Here is a 13,363-nt window from a genome sequence, read left to right as displayed (position 1 = left end):
ACAAACTGCAGCATTATTGTTTTTTTATATTTTTATTTTTTTTAAAGTGAACTTCTGGCCCTGACTGTGTTTGAAGGTGTCAAATATTAGAGTGGTGGAATGGTGGTCAAGAGCCAACTGATCAATGTGCAACAGATTAGGGTTATGGAGGCTAAGGGACTGTGATCTCCCCAATTCTCAGGAAGGCATGGAATGCCAAGGAAAACGTAGCTTGAAATAAGAGCTGTTTGTACCTAGAAGTTATAGTATAAGTTGCAGCGTGGATAAGTTTTCTTAACATACACTTGTAAATTGGCAATCTCGCATCACAAGAAACTTTATTCCTGTGGCATGCTTGCAGCAGTTTCTGTATTAGAAAAGAGTTTGTAGGGTCTGCATAATTACTGATTTCGTGTACAAACCCAATGGCAGATACATATGAGGATATTGTTGCTGAGGCATAGTGCTTGTTAACCAGATAAGAGATGAAAAGTGGCAAATTAGCCTGAGAGACTGGGATTGAGGGTTACAAGGTATGTTCTGCAGTGAAAGCTCGATATAAGCTCCAGATGCGTCGGAAGGCTGCCTTTGACATTTGTGTCAAGGTACTATCCAGTGGCGTATCAAGTGTGTTTGTTAGTGAATCAAGTTGGGAAGTGCAGGTATTGACACTGGTTCTGGGTCCTCATGTGGAGCCAAGGTTCGGAATATGTGCACCTGCAATCGAGAAAGAGCATCAGCCAGAACATTTGTCTTTTCCGGGATGTGACAGGTTTGAAATAGTATGTTGTATCTGAGGCATGCAAGGACCCGGTCTCTAACAAGGAACATAATGGAAGGGTTCTTTGAGGTTTGCTTATTTACAATATCAACCAATGTCTTGTTGTCAGTGTGAAAGTACATGCAATTGTTTGCAAGCTGAGAGGTCCAAATTTTGATGGCTAGAACAATTGGATATAGCTCAAGGACTGTGATTTCTAGCTCTCGTCATTCTTTATTCCATGTGCCATAGAACCATTTGCTGCCTAGTACACCGCCATAGCCAACTGTGCTGGACGCATCAGTGTGCAAATGAATGGCATGAGAGTCCAGCCAGCGATCAAGGAGGAATAAAAATTTACCGTTGAATTTTCTCAGGAATGTGTATCACAGATGCAGATCAGCCCGAACTTCCCTCGTAATGCGTATGAAGTGATGTGGGTTTGACACACCCACTGTCAGATCAATCAATCTTCTCAAGAAAGCTCTGCCTGGCAGGACAACTGCACACGTGAAATTGAGTGTACCAATTATGGATTGGAGATTATGGAGCGCCATGTTTGGTTTTTGTAGGCAATGTGTTATCAGACTAGCAGTTCTGGAGTTTATCTATGGGAAGTCTTACCTCCAACTTGATCGTATCCAGTTTATAGCCCAAAAAGGTCAGTGTTGTACTGGGAAGAAATGTTTTTTCCTCAGACATGGGAACCCCAATATCTGCAAAAAGAATTAAGAAGGTCTAATTTTTCCTTACCGGTGTTATGGTTTGATTCCAACAGCAGAAAGTCATCCAAAACATGTACCATGTGGCAAATGCCCAATTTGTGTCCTTCAACCCACTGTAAAGCAGTGCTTAAATATTCAAAGATTTTACATCTGGAGATACAGTCCATAGGAAGGCACTTGTCATAATAATATAGGTCATACCAAGAGAAGCCAAACATATGATACTGAGTCGGGCAGAGTGGAACAATTCTGAAGGTACTAGCTATGTCAGTGTTTGCCATAACACAACCTCTACCAAGTATTTTAATGATTACAATAGCGTTTTCTTCAGTTTGATATTGAACAACACATTTTCCAGGGGATATAGCATCATTTATAGAAGACCCATGAGGATGTGATAAATGGTGAATCATGCGAAAAGTACCAGATGTTTTCATTGGAACCAAGCCAAGGGGTGATATCTGAAATAGCGAGAAAGGGTGGCTCTTGAAAGGCCCTGCAAACCTGCCAGCATCAAGTTCTTTGTCTATTTTGTCTTGCACAATCTGTGGATTTTGTATGGCTGATTTTAAATTACGTGTTTGAAATGGGGACAGAGAACCCTCGTGCCCCACCTTAATCCAAATGTAAATCCATGTATCAAAATTTGTATCTTGGCAGTGTTGTACTGTTTTCGCAGGTCCCTTTTCGTTGGCCGTGTTGTAGAGAGTTTGATGTAGGTCCTTGGGACTGAGTAGGTTTGTAGCCACCACGAAAGGTCTGCACGCTGTCAGGTCTAGCCTGTTTTGGGGCATATTTTGGCAACAATTTGAATGTGTGTTGAATGGGCAGTTTGCATTTGCTGAAGGGATGAGCTTCCAAGCAATTGAAACAATTATGCAGATATTTACATGCTAGCCCTGCTGAGCACAGCAGCCCCCTGTGGTTGTTAAAGCAGGCCCCTTTCGGGGGATTCGATTTTGAGACTGAGGATGGTAATGTGGCAGTGCTGGTGGCCGTCCTGTCACCAATGTTGTCCAGAACAGATCGCATGTAAAGTCCAAGGTGGGTCGAACCCCACTTTGCTTCTCCCCTCTCTATCATGCGACGAAACTGCTCATCGTAGTATCTCCAATGAGCCCTGCGCTCAGACAACTTCATAACAGTTTCCATGTGGAGAGATAGCACTGTACTCAACCTGGGGGATTTCATGCATGTTACAGTAGCAAATCTGTTCCATGCTTTCAACCACTGATTGATCGAGCGCGGGACTTCTTGGCAATGGGGATTAGGTTAAATTCAGATGTGTTTGATGTGATATTGAACTGTAATCTATATGTATTGTCCATGGATGTCGAAAGGAGAGTTTGAAAATCTATATATGTCTCAGCCCAAATATGCTTCTTAATTTAATCACTTATGGAGGCAGTTATATCAATTGACGTGCTGACAAAGTTTGATTGACTGTGAGTATCTAAAGTAGTAATAGATGTTAAGAAATCACTCAGAGTACCTATACCTATATGAGAGAGTCCAGTTAAGGCTGAGGTAGCCTGTGCAATGCTTCCCCCGACTGGCTGTTCAAAATTGCTTTCTGTTTGGGCTCTGGAGGAGGTAGATGGCCCTTGCTCCGTTTCCTGCGACAACATGGCAGGTTGTTGAGGACGAGTGGTCCGCTGCAGCATCTCCAAGATGTGGTCCAGCTTTCTGTCCACTTGAGTGGTGATAACAGGTGTAGTTTGCTGTACCATCTGCTGTGTTATCCGGTCATCGGTAGCTTGGTCAACTGTATCTGCTGAGTTGTTCCAGCTCAATGCTGGTGTGTTTGATGATCAACTGACCAAATCCGTGAACCAGTGGACTGAACCCTCTTTATAGCCCGTTTAACCCCTGCTGACGCTTTACACTTGGGTGGCATGATCTGGTTAAGTTAGAAAAAATAATATATTGAACATAATAGTAAATAGTAAGAAACAAGTAATATGGACTACCTGGTATGGTCCTATGCACCAGGCATGTTATTATTTAATGGAAAATGCATAAACAAATTTTCATTGGCAAACCTATGCATGTAGGGTTACCTGATATAATTTCTTTATTCATAGACACATATATACATACATATATCTATAACCCCTTGTTCTTAGCAAAATGGCATATGTATAGAAGGTGGCGGTCTCGTATGCAACCGGACCTGTTGTCAGGCCTACAGGCTAATTCAAGAGTGCAAAAGAGAAAGAGGACAGGTACGGGACCTAATCTGTTATCTCCCAAAGTGAGCACATAACAAAAGATATTGGAACATGTTCCAGGAAGCCACTCATAAAGGACCCCTTGTGAAATAATAATTAAGAACACCTTGGTATATAATCATTAAAGTTGTTGTTGTTGTTGGGGGGGCACCCAAATATTATGGGAAACCCCTATTATGTAGACCAGAGTGGCTTGCTAGGAACAAATCCCAAAAGGATCAGGTACGGGATCTGACCCAGTGTTTCCACAATGACAGACACTAAGGTTGTTTACGAAAAACAAAGGAACAGGTACGGGACCAGGCCTGATATCTTCTTTGTAGGCAGATACAAATGAACTTGAAAACGAAATTAGTACAAGAGCTAACCTAGCCTAGTTATCGTTGATTGATTTTGCGTTATTTTATAACATGCATTGAGAGGAGCTCCCCGAAGTGACTTATAAAGGTGCCACTGTCCTTTAGGGTACAAATGAATGCCATCTGAGCAAAATTTTTCTCTAAAATGAGGCCTATCGAAGGAAAATTTGCTATTATTGTCCTAAAATGTTAAATAAGGATAAGCAGACACTTTAGATCGCACAAAATCATTGACCTCCTTTGCTGAGTGACAGTACATCTCCTTATAGTTTTTTATCGGCTACTTCATTGATATGGTTTAGTATTCCCGCGACCCCAACTTAGTGTAACGTTGCCTGGAATCTAGGCATAAGCTGACACAGAACGATCTGTTTAACCTCATATTTCTTATGTAAAAGCGTAGCCAATGCGACCATCTTATGTGCAATTACCCCTGGCGATGTATCAGCGTTTACATCGTTGTCCTCAGTCAGGAGAATTACAATACCGGGCTTCTTAAGCGCACTTCATTCATGTCATGGCGCAAAAGCTTGTAAATTGTGCGCCCTCCGATACCTTTCATGTTTACATTACAAACTTCCGTTACGTTAAACGAACTATTCTAAGATCCATCCCAAACCTCAAATACCGACCATTTACAAAGTGAATGACCCATAATAAGTGCTTTTGTAATTGTCTTTCCAAAAAGTAGACGATGGCCATGTACAAAAAAAAATCTACTAACCTTCTTCTTTCCAATGTGCGAGCAAGAAAATGATCCTTACAATTATGATAAATAGTAGTGCAAAGAAACAGGAGCAATTAAAAGGATCGAAAAGAAAAAGAAGAAAAATATAAAAATTATGCTCGCTAAATATACTACCCGTATCTCCAAGAATTCTTTTGCAAGTGACGCTAAGGATGCTGACCCATATATTCGTACACCTTAACTATCTTCCATTGCCTGAACGTGTCACGTGACCCCATTCCTGGGTTTGGATGGCCCCCGATGGTCGATATTGCTTCGCTTCCAATGCATAACAAGATCCATTCACCCCTGATTACAAATATCCTTGCTCTAACGCAAATATATAGCAACGCGCGATTACTCTAACTTTGGTAACGCACCATGCAAAACATTTTGTGAGAGACAAACATACACATATACACGAAGCCGATGTGTTTGTTTTTATGCTAGAAACTACAGATCGTTCCATACCGCATTGCAAATTGTATCATATCTGTAACAGTAAATGTTCAGGTCAGCATCATTAAATATAGTTACAGGTACCTAAATCGTTTTAATGAACGAACATCGTTTGTATGAAATAAATCAAGAGTTTTAGCACCATTTAATGACGCCGACCTTAAAATTGTTTACAATAACTGAGTTACAAATAGCATAAAATTCGCGATGCTGTGTGTATTTTACATGAGAATGAGTATAGGAATTGAATGAGTACACCACATGCTGCATGCATTTTATCCGAGGGCTTTCCTTTGGTGGCTAATCAAAATAATTACTGATGAATGAACTGATTATAATGCTTGTGATCACTTCAGGATACTCTAAGCCTGTGACTTTAACCTGTCAAATTTGGGTTTCTTAGGGTCAAACATTTATACTTTCTCAAGGAGATTTTAAGAATAAATGATATAGCATCAGTACTCTGCCTTGATATTACGGATAAGAATGTACATTTTATTGTTTTATTGTATTTTATGTCCTGTCACAGTATATAGCGAAGTGGGTCGGTTGTAGAGTGGGTATGTGGATGGATTGATAGCTAGCTAGTTAGGTGGTTTGATTGTGTATCAATCAGCACAGCATTGCTTGTGTATTGCCAATGAAAGTTAAAGCTTTAAATGTTTCAGTATAAAAATGCATTAAAACTTTGGTTAGAAAAGAGAACATTTATTGATTGTGATGATCTCTTTGGTCTCATCATATTTCCTATATGATACTGTTTACATTGGATACTAAAGACTACTCAAAGCTACATAGAAGTGAGTTATGTAATTATTGGTTCCTTTAGTTAGATTATGCTACGGCAGAGGTCGCAAAACATAGCAATATGTGGAATTCTTGTTGAGCGTAGATATGACAGTGAAAATGACTAAATAACCATAATCATTTTATTGTGATAAAGTACTATTTATTAATACTGTATTAATCGTTCATATGTTTACATGTTCAGTTACCTCGCTTTGTCTCCAATAATTGTGTTTACATATGTGCTTAGAGAATTATAAAAATACACTAATAGCAAACAGTGTGATCATGTGTTTCTTAATATAAAAAACCTAGACGAGGCTTTTGTAACATCGTTAAGCTGAATTTAACATATGATATAGCAGATTAAGTAAGCAATATACTAATACAAGATCAATATTGAGACGTCTGCATTAATCAGTGAACAAAAATGGGTATCTAATTATATAATTTACGACTAAATAAATATTTGTGAAAATCATTTGATGAAACTAACAATGTGTTCATATAGGATCAGATTGTTCTGACTCAACATTATTGTCACCCTGGATCTTTGGTAATGGTCAAATGACATAATATAATTGTGGGAAGATGCTAACTTGAGAGGCTGTAAAAACAAATGTTACAATACATGTATATAACTACAGTAACACCCTAGCATGAGAGCTTGGAGATATAGCAGTCTTAGATCACAAAATTAAATTGCAGCATAATTATTCTCCTTAAATATTATAACCTCTTAAAGATCACATTTTTAAAGACATTACTTGCCAAGAATAAATTACACTGTTTAAATTAAAATCACCAACTTTTACATGGACCTAAAAGTAGCTACTGTACAATATCAACAAACGCAATTGAATATATACCCAGGTGATATATTTCTGCTTATTCCTTGACCACAGACAAGGAAATTTATTTGTTGTATTTGGTGATTTAAACTGTGAATTCATATATTACGCACAAATAAACCAATGAAAAGCATTCTCAGTGTGCTTAAAGCTTCTGGTTACACAAAAAGTACATGTGGTTCTATGGAGCGTTCATGATGTACATGTCAAATAGACAATATAATTACGATATAATGATGGTTGTGAACTACATCATGTGGTAAGTACCTGCTGACTGAAATTCAGCATCCAGTCTAGAATGTTCTTTATTACCTCTAGAGTATACATGCGAGTATTCAAAGACCGAGCAGCTATAATGTATTAGCATATTACTAACAAGGTTCACATGCAACCAGAAAATCCGGAGTAGAGTGGGAAAAGCTCTTTAATTTTGCAAATATTGAAAAGGAAAATGGGGAATTTTCAGCTACCACCTTACTGTACAAAGATACGTAACTGAGCTGCAATTGAACTGACTGTGTGTTTTATTTTTTTTCCCAATTCTTACTTGAAGTATGAAATGTGTCAAACCTCTTGACTGAGTTCGTATAGAATAGTTGTATGTGTCATTTGGGTACATCCCTCTAACATATTTGTATAGGTTCTGCTCTGCAGTTTCTACGTGGTTTGATTTTAAAAATATGATTTCTTTGGTATATTATTGTTTATTTAAAAACCATGTATGTCTTAGGTATTGTTGAAATAACTTTGAATTCCCTTTATTTTGGTACATGAGTGATGGGTGTAAATTTGGTTATTGAATATATAACTTTGCTTGATTTCAAATGTGCATCCCTTTACAAAATGTTGCCTCAAAGTAGTCATTTTAACATCAAATAGATGAATCGGAAAAAAGTAGCTAATAACTTTAAAAACAATTGTTATAATTCATTTATTGCCCTTTGAGGTGTTAGCATTGTCTGCTCTGCCTAAATTCATTTTCCCAACAACTAAGTTGCATATCCGCAGCATACATGTGGCATGCAGATCAGAATTTTTATACTTTTCCATTTTGGGTTCTTACAGCACTGATTCAGAGTTATTACTTCTACATAAAGTTGCAACAATATAATTATCATGTAATGGTGTTTATCCATAAAGTTTGCGCTCATTAGCTGCCTACTGAACTAGAGTAACCAGTCCAGAATGTTTTTTGCAGCTTAATACTATGTTTCAAATATTCAAAGACTCACCTGAAAATATTACTAACTATGCAGATAAACCTTACAGAGCAAAATGTCCTATGAGGTTATTTAGCTACATTGAAACAGAAATACTGTAGAGGGTTTAAGTTCTAATATTATGTAAATAAATACGAAAGAGAGGGAGATTGCAGAATAGGTATTCTACTTTTTAAAAGAAATGAAAACTAAAATGATTAAGCCATCAGAAACTTGATTGAATGAACTATTTAATTAATAACATAAAGAATATGAGAAAAGTTATCCTATGTTTATTTATTGCAAGACTCCTTACAACTTCGTGTTTAGCATGTTTCTGCACAATGATATACCTTGTTGCCAATCTGGACGTTATATGTCCGATATGATTTTGATTAGATTTGAAATATAAGCCCATACGATCATGATCTCGGATGATTTTGACCATGAATGGGATCCACATATCAGTTTGGTGATTTAGTATTCGCACACCCACCCATTTGTTTGTACAGCCTCACGACTTCAAGAATGAAAAGCTTCAAGAATAAAAATGCACAAAACTTAGTCATTACATCGATCAATTCATGATTTCTAACCTGGGGTCCCGAACACTGAATTTCAAACTAAATGGAAGCTCCTGATGTAAACGAGCAGACTGACAGATCACTATTCTTTGCTGGTTTAAAGAACAGTCTATTACTGCAAAAACTGTGTCGTCTGCGTCCAATGTTGTAATGTCTAGTTTTAATGCTTTATAAATAAATTGAACAAAAAGGAGGAAGTCCTATACGCATGCGTTCAATGAGATGTAACTCAAACGTTTACGGAACTACTGAGATTATCAAAGACGGTAAGCTACACTACATCTCTTGCATTAAAACATAGACTCGCCCATGCAAATGTGTCCACCGTGTTACTAAAGAAACTCACATTTGACTCAAGATGCCAAGAACATGACAGTGTTTGATAAGGTAACACATTTATTATTAATTGTTACCCAACGGTAATAGTTGAATAGGAAATTATAAAATAATATGATGAATAAAAATTCACAACATAGCATGCCCTTTTCGGGAGAAATGTGGTTCTTTGGGTAATGATATATGCGATGGAAGTTTTGGTGACAGGGAATGTTTTCCTTCACGTCCATGCTTGACAAATATAAAGGGAAACGCTATTCAGTCTGGCAACCCATCGTTGACACTTGAACTAAAGAAGATGAGCAACAGAATTACTAAATTGCTTGAACTCCAAATGCACCTGGAGTATGCCAGGCGCATCCTGGATATAATTGGTTATGGAGGCCGTAGCCGAAGAGGCCAGGATAGAGAAGGAGGGGGAGGAGAGAAAAAAGAAAGAAGAGGAGGAAAAGAAAAAAACCCTATCCTACCTCACGTAATCCTGAGACCTGTGTGTGAGGTTAAGCCTGAGGCGAGGACACCTCCACAGAGACAAACATCACAACCACTACCAAAACCGCAGCCTCTACCAGCACTACAGCCAGTACCTGTACAGGTGCGTGCAGAGGATATAAGGAGGCCACAGCATCCAAGAGTGGAGTATAGCTTTCTACCTTTGGGGGTAGTATTTCAGTATTCCTGTTATTAGTTTGTTCATTACCTACGATTCCTATATGTGATTTGACCTAAATAAATTCAACTATCTGACTTCTAGTGGATAATTCTTGTAGCAGGTGATAGGTCTTAGTAAGTTAATTTTTTCTTGATATAGTGTTATGAGTTTTTATTGATGTAATTACGCTAAGGGAGTCGCTGAGGATTACTGATTTTTGGATGTTATCATTAATCCAGTTTAATGATTCAATAATAGCCTAAAATTATGTTGTGAATATAGAGCAGTGATCTGGTAACCTGGTTCAAATTTGTATGTTATATTCTAGGATTACTACTGCAGATGCTGTTTTGGGTGGTTCAGGTGTTTTGGATCCATCAGTATATATTTTTACGAAACCAGGGTAGGTGTCTTGTATGTCCTCTGCAATAATGGTTTTTAGTTTTAATTCTTGTTCGAGTTTATTTCCGTATTCGGTGGCTTTGGTGTTTATCCTTGGTTTAGAATTTACCCAAAGGGCTTGATCAGGGGGTTTTATGTACTCCGCCTGTTGATCAAATTATATTAGATTTTTCCTTAGTTCTAAAATTGGTTTACCACCTGGTGTGTTTGGAACTACTTTGCGACTAATAGTTGTGCTGCATTTGATAATGGTAATTTATGTGGGATGCCTGTTGGGGTTAGTTAGCCGAACTGAATATCTGAGGAGCATTTCTTGTCTCCTCAGCCTCAGTGGCAGCTCTTTCCAGTGATGACTTGGAGTTCGTCCAATGAGATCGAGGGTAAGGGGCCAGTACAGACAATCAGTGCTTTTCTTTGGATAGAATCCAGTGTTTCGGGTATGGTTGTTTTGTTGAATTGTAAACTTGAGAACCTTAGTCTAGATTCGATCTTATATGTGCTCTATATATAGCTAGCATTGTTTCTTGGTTGGATCCCCCATGAGGATCCTTTGAAATTTCTTAAGAGGTTTATATCTTTATTGCAATTTTGAATTAGACGATCATTGTGTTGGTTCCAGGTAAGATGGATATTAAAGTACATGCCTAGGAGCTTTACCACCTTTACATAGTTAATGATTTGGTTTTGTACGTAGAGCTTAGGATAGATAACTAGGTTGTAAGGCTTATGGGTGAAAATGATTGCAACTGTTTTTTTTTTATGTGAGATTTTAAATCCCCATTTATCTGCCCATCTCCCTATATTATCTAAACTTTTCTGGATGCTTGTGATTACCTGATTGCTAGCGGAGTTTCCTGACCTCCGTATGCCGCTGTCATCGGCGAATTGTGAGATGATTGCTTTTTTGGAGATGAGGTTTTCATCCAGGTCGTTGATCATGATATTGAAGAGCGTGGGGCTGAGAACGCTCCCTTGTAGGGTACCGTTTTAATGGGGTTTTCTTCCGAAAGACTGTTCCCTTCTCTAGTAATAATTGTTCTACCTGTGAAGAAGTTTTCAATCCAGTTGAACACCCGTCCAGTATTCCCGAAGTGGTTTAGTTTTGCAATCAACCCTTTTGTCCAGACAAGGTCTAACGCCTTTTCTAGGTCGAGGAAAACAGCAATAAGGTTTCTGTCTGATTTCCTTTCTGAGTAGAATGCTAGCTTTATGTCCGCTTCTAATCTTAACAGCTGATCAGTGATGGATCGTTTATTTCGGAAGCCACATTGATTTCCAGTTAGTATGAATCGGTACGAGTTAATATTATTAGGGTATTTGCCTGGTTTAGTGACTGGTATAACAATGGCTTGTTTCCAGCTTTCAGGTAGTTTCCCACTATTTCAGATTTTGTCCAGAAGTTTAATAACAATTGTTGTACTGTTGTTAGGGAGATTTTTATATATGTCATACATAGTAAATTTGGACTTTTCCGAGGGATGTTTCTTTCTTCGACCCTAATGCTAATTCCCATGTGATTTCTTGGTTTCTTGGTCTTTAAAGATGTTTAAGGGTAATTTCTACCTTTCCCCGGTGTTCCTGAAAGTGTTTGGTTTGATTTGTATTGCAGCTCATGTTAGAGAGGTGACTGGCGAGCATATTAGCCTTTTCTTTGCTATTTTTGGTACCTCTTTGTTTAGGGATTAGGTTGATTGTTTTCTCCCGGATTGATTTAATTTTATCCCAAGCTTGTTTGGAGTTTGACTTTATGTCTAATTTAGAGCAGAAAGTTTGGCAGGATTATTTTTTTGTGGTTGTTTTGTAGTTTGTTCAAGATTTGTTCCCCTATCTTTATATTGTTTAAAGTCTAAAGCGTTTCCTGTATCTTTACACCTATTGAGGGCGTTTTATCCTTGCGTGCTTTTTTACATTCCACCAAGTTACTTATTGTTTAATTTGTGTTTTGCCGGTTTTAGGTATACTCACTTTGGCTGCTTATTGTATTGCGGTAATAACGTTATCATGGTAGGTATTTATATTGGTGTTTTCTGACTCTTTAGTGCTTATAATAGCTTGAATGTTTTTGATTTTTGTCCCAGTTAGCTATGTCATATCTACATCTAGATGGGACTTTATTGGGGTTATGCTGCACTGTCATCTGGAGGGTGATGATAATGGGGAAGTGATCACTGCCTAATGTGTGTTCTTGATCCACCAACCAGTAAGTTATTTGCGCTAGTTTGGGTGTGTCTTTGGTTAGGTCAATTGCTGAGAGGGTGCCATCGTCAGGGTTTAGTCTGGTTTTCGACCCATCATGTAGGATGGTAAGATCGGATTCAGCAGGCCATTCTTCTACCAACCTGCCTCTATTATCCCTTCTAATCCCCCTCCCATAGTTCATTGTGCGCATTGAAATCCCCACAGATGACTAAGTATCTATTTGATTTTGGTAGATTTTACGGTATGTGTTTATGTTAATTGGGTTATTATTTCCTCCTGGATGGTATATATTAACTATTTGAATGACAAAATGTTGACTAGGACAGTATACATTTCAAAGGTCTCGCAGGTGTCAATTGTCATTGGTAGTGCTATCGTTTCGGAGTAGGGTAGTGTGTCAAGTAGAAAAATTGCTAGTCCCCCTCCCTTTCTGCCATTAGTGCGATTTTTGAATATGCCTGGTGGGTATCCTATGATCTTAGGTAGGTGTTTTGGATTTCCAGGTAAGTGTGTTTCCTGGAGGCAGATTATATCCGGTTCATTGGTTGTATGACTGATTTTAAGTATTAATTGTTGGAGGTTTTATGTTTAACCTTGCAGTTCTACTGCCAAATTGTCAGATCATTTTTGGTTGTCTTATCCATTGTGGATGTACTGAATTAAGAATTATATTGGGAAACTGGAAACAAATTCTCTTGAGAATTTTGCTGAAAGGTGTTTTGTTAGAATTTGTTGTTGTTTTGTTGTGGTGGTGGTGTTTAACGTCATTTTTCAGTACACGATAGTCTATGTATGGCGGCCAGTATTAATGGTGGAGGAAGAACCCGGAAAAAGCCCGAGAAGAACCATCTACGCACGAGAAGCTACTGGCAAGCTTTCTCACATACCCACATTGGCCGAATCCTAGACTCGAACCCACGCAGACAGAGGTGAGATGGCAGTGATCCGTAACGGAGATCGCTTTAGACCACTCGGCCACTCGGGGCCCGTTAGAATTTAATTTAAGCTTGTAATTACTATTTCTATTGTTGGTGGGTTTGAGCTGTTAATGATAGCTAATTTAGCTAGTTGTTCTTGCAGCACCGAGCATGTTAATGTGCTTTTGCTACCATTT

Source organism: Sinohyriopsis cumingii, chromosome 12 (genome assembly GCF_028554795.1).
Source record: "Sinohyriopsis cumingii isolate HCF-2022 chromosome 12, ASM2855479v2, whole genome shotgun sequence".
Lineage (NCBI taxonomy): Eukaryota > Metazoa > Mollusca > Bivalvia > Unionida > Unionidae > Sinohyriopsis > Sinohyriopsis cumingii.
This window is presented reverse-complemented; position numbering follows the sequence as displayed.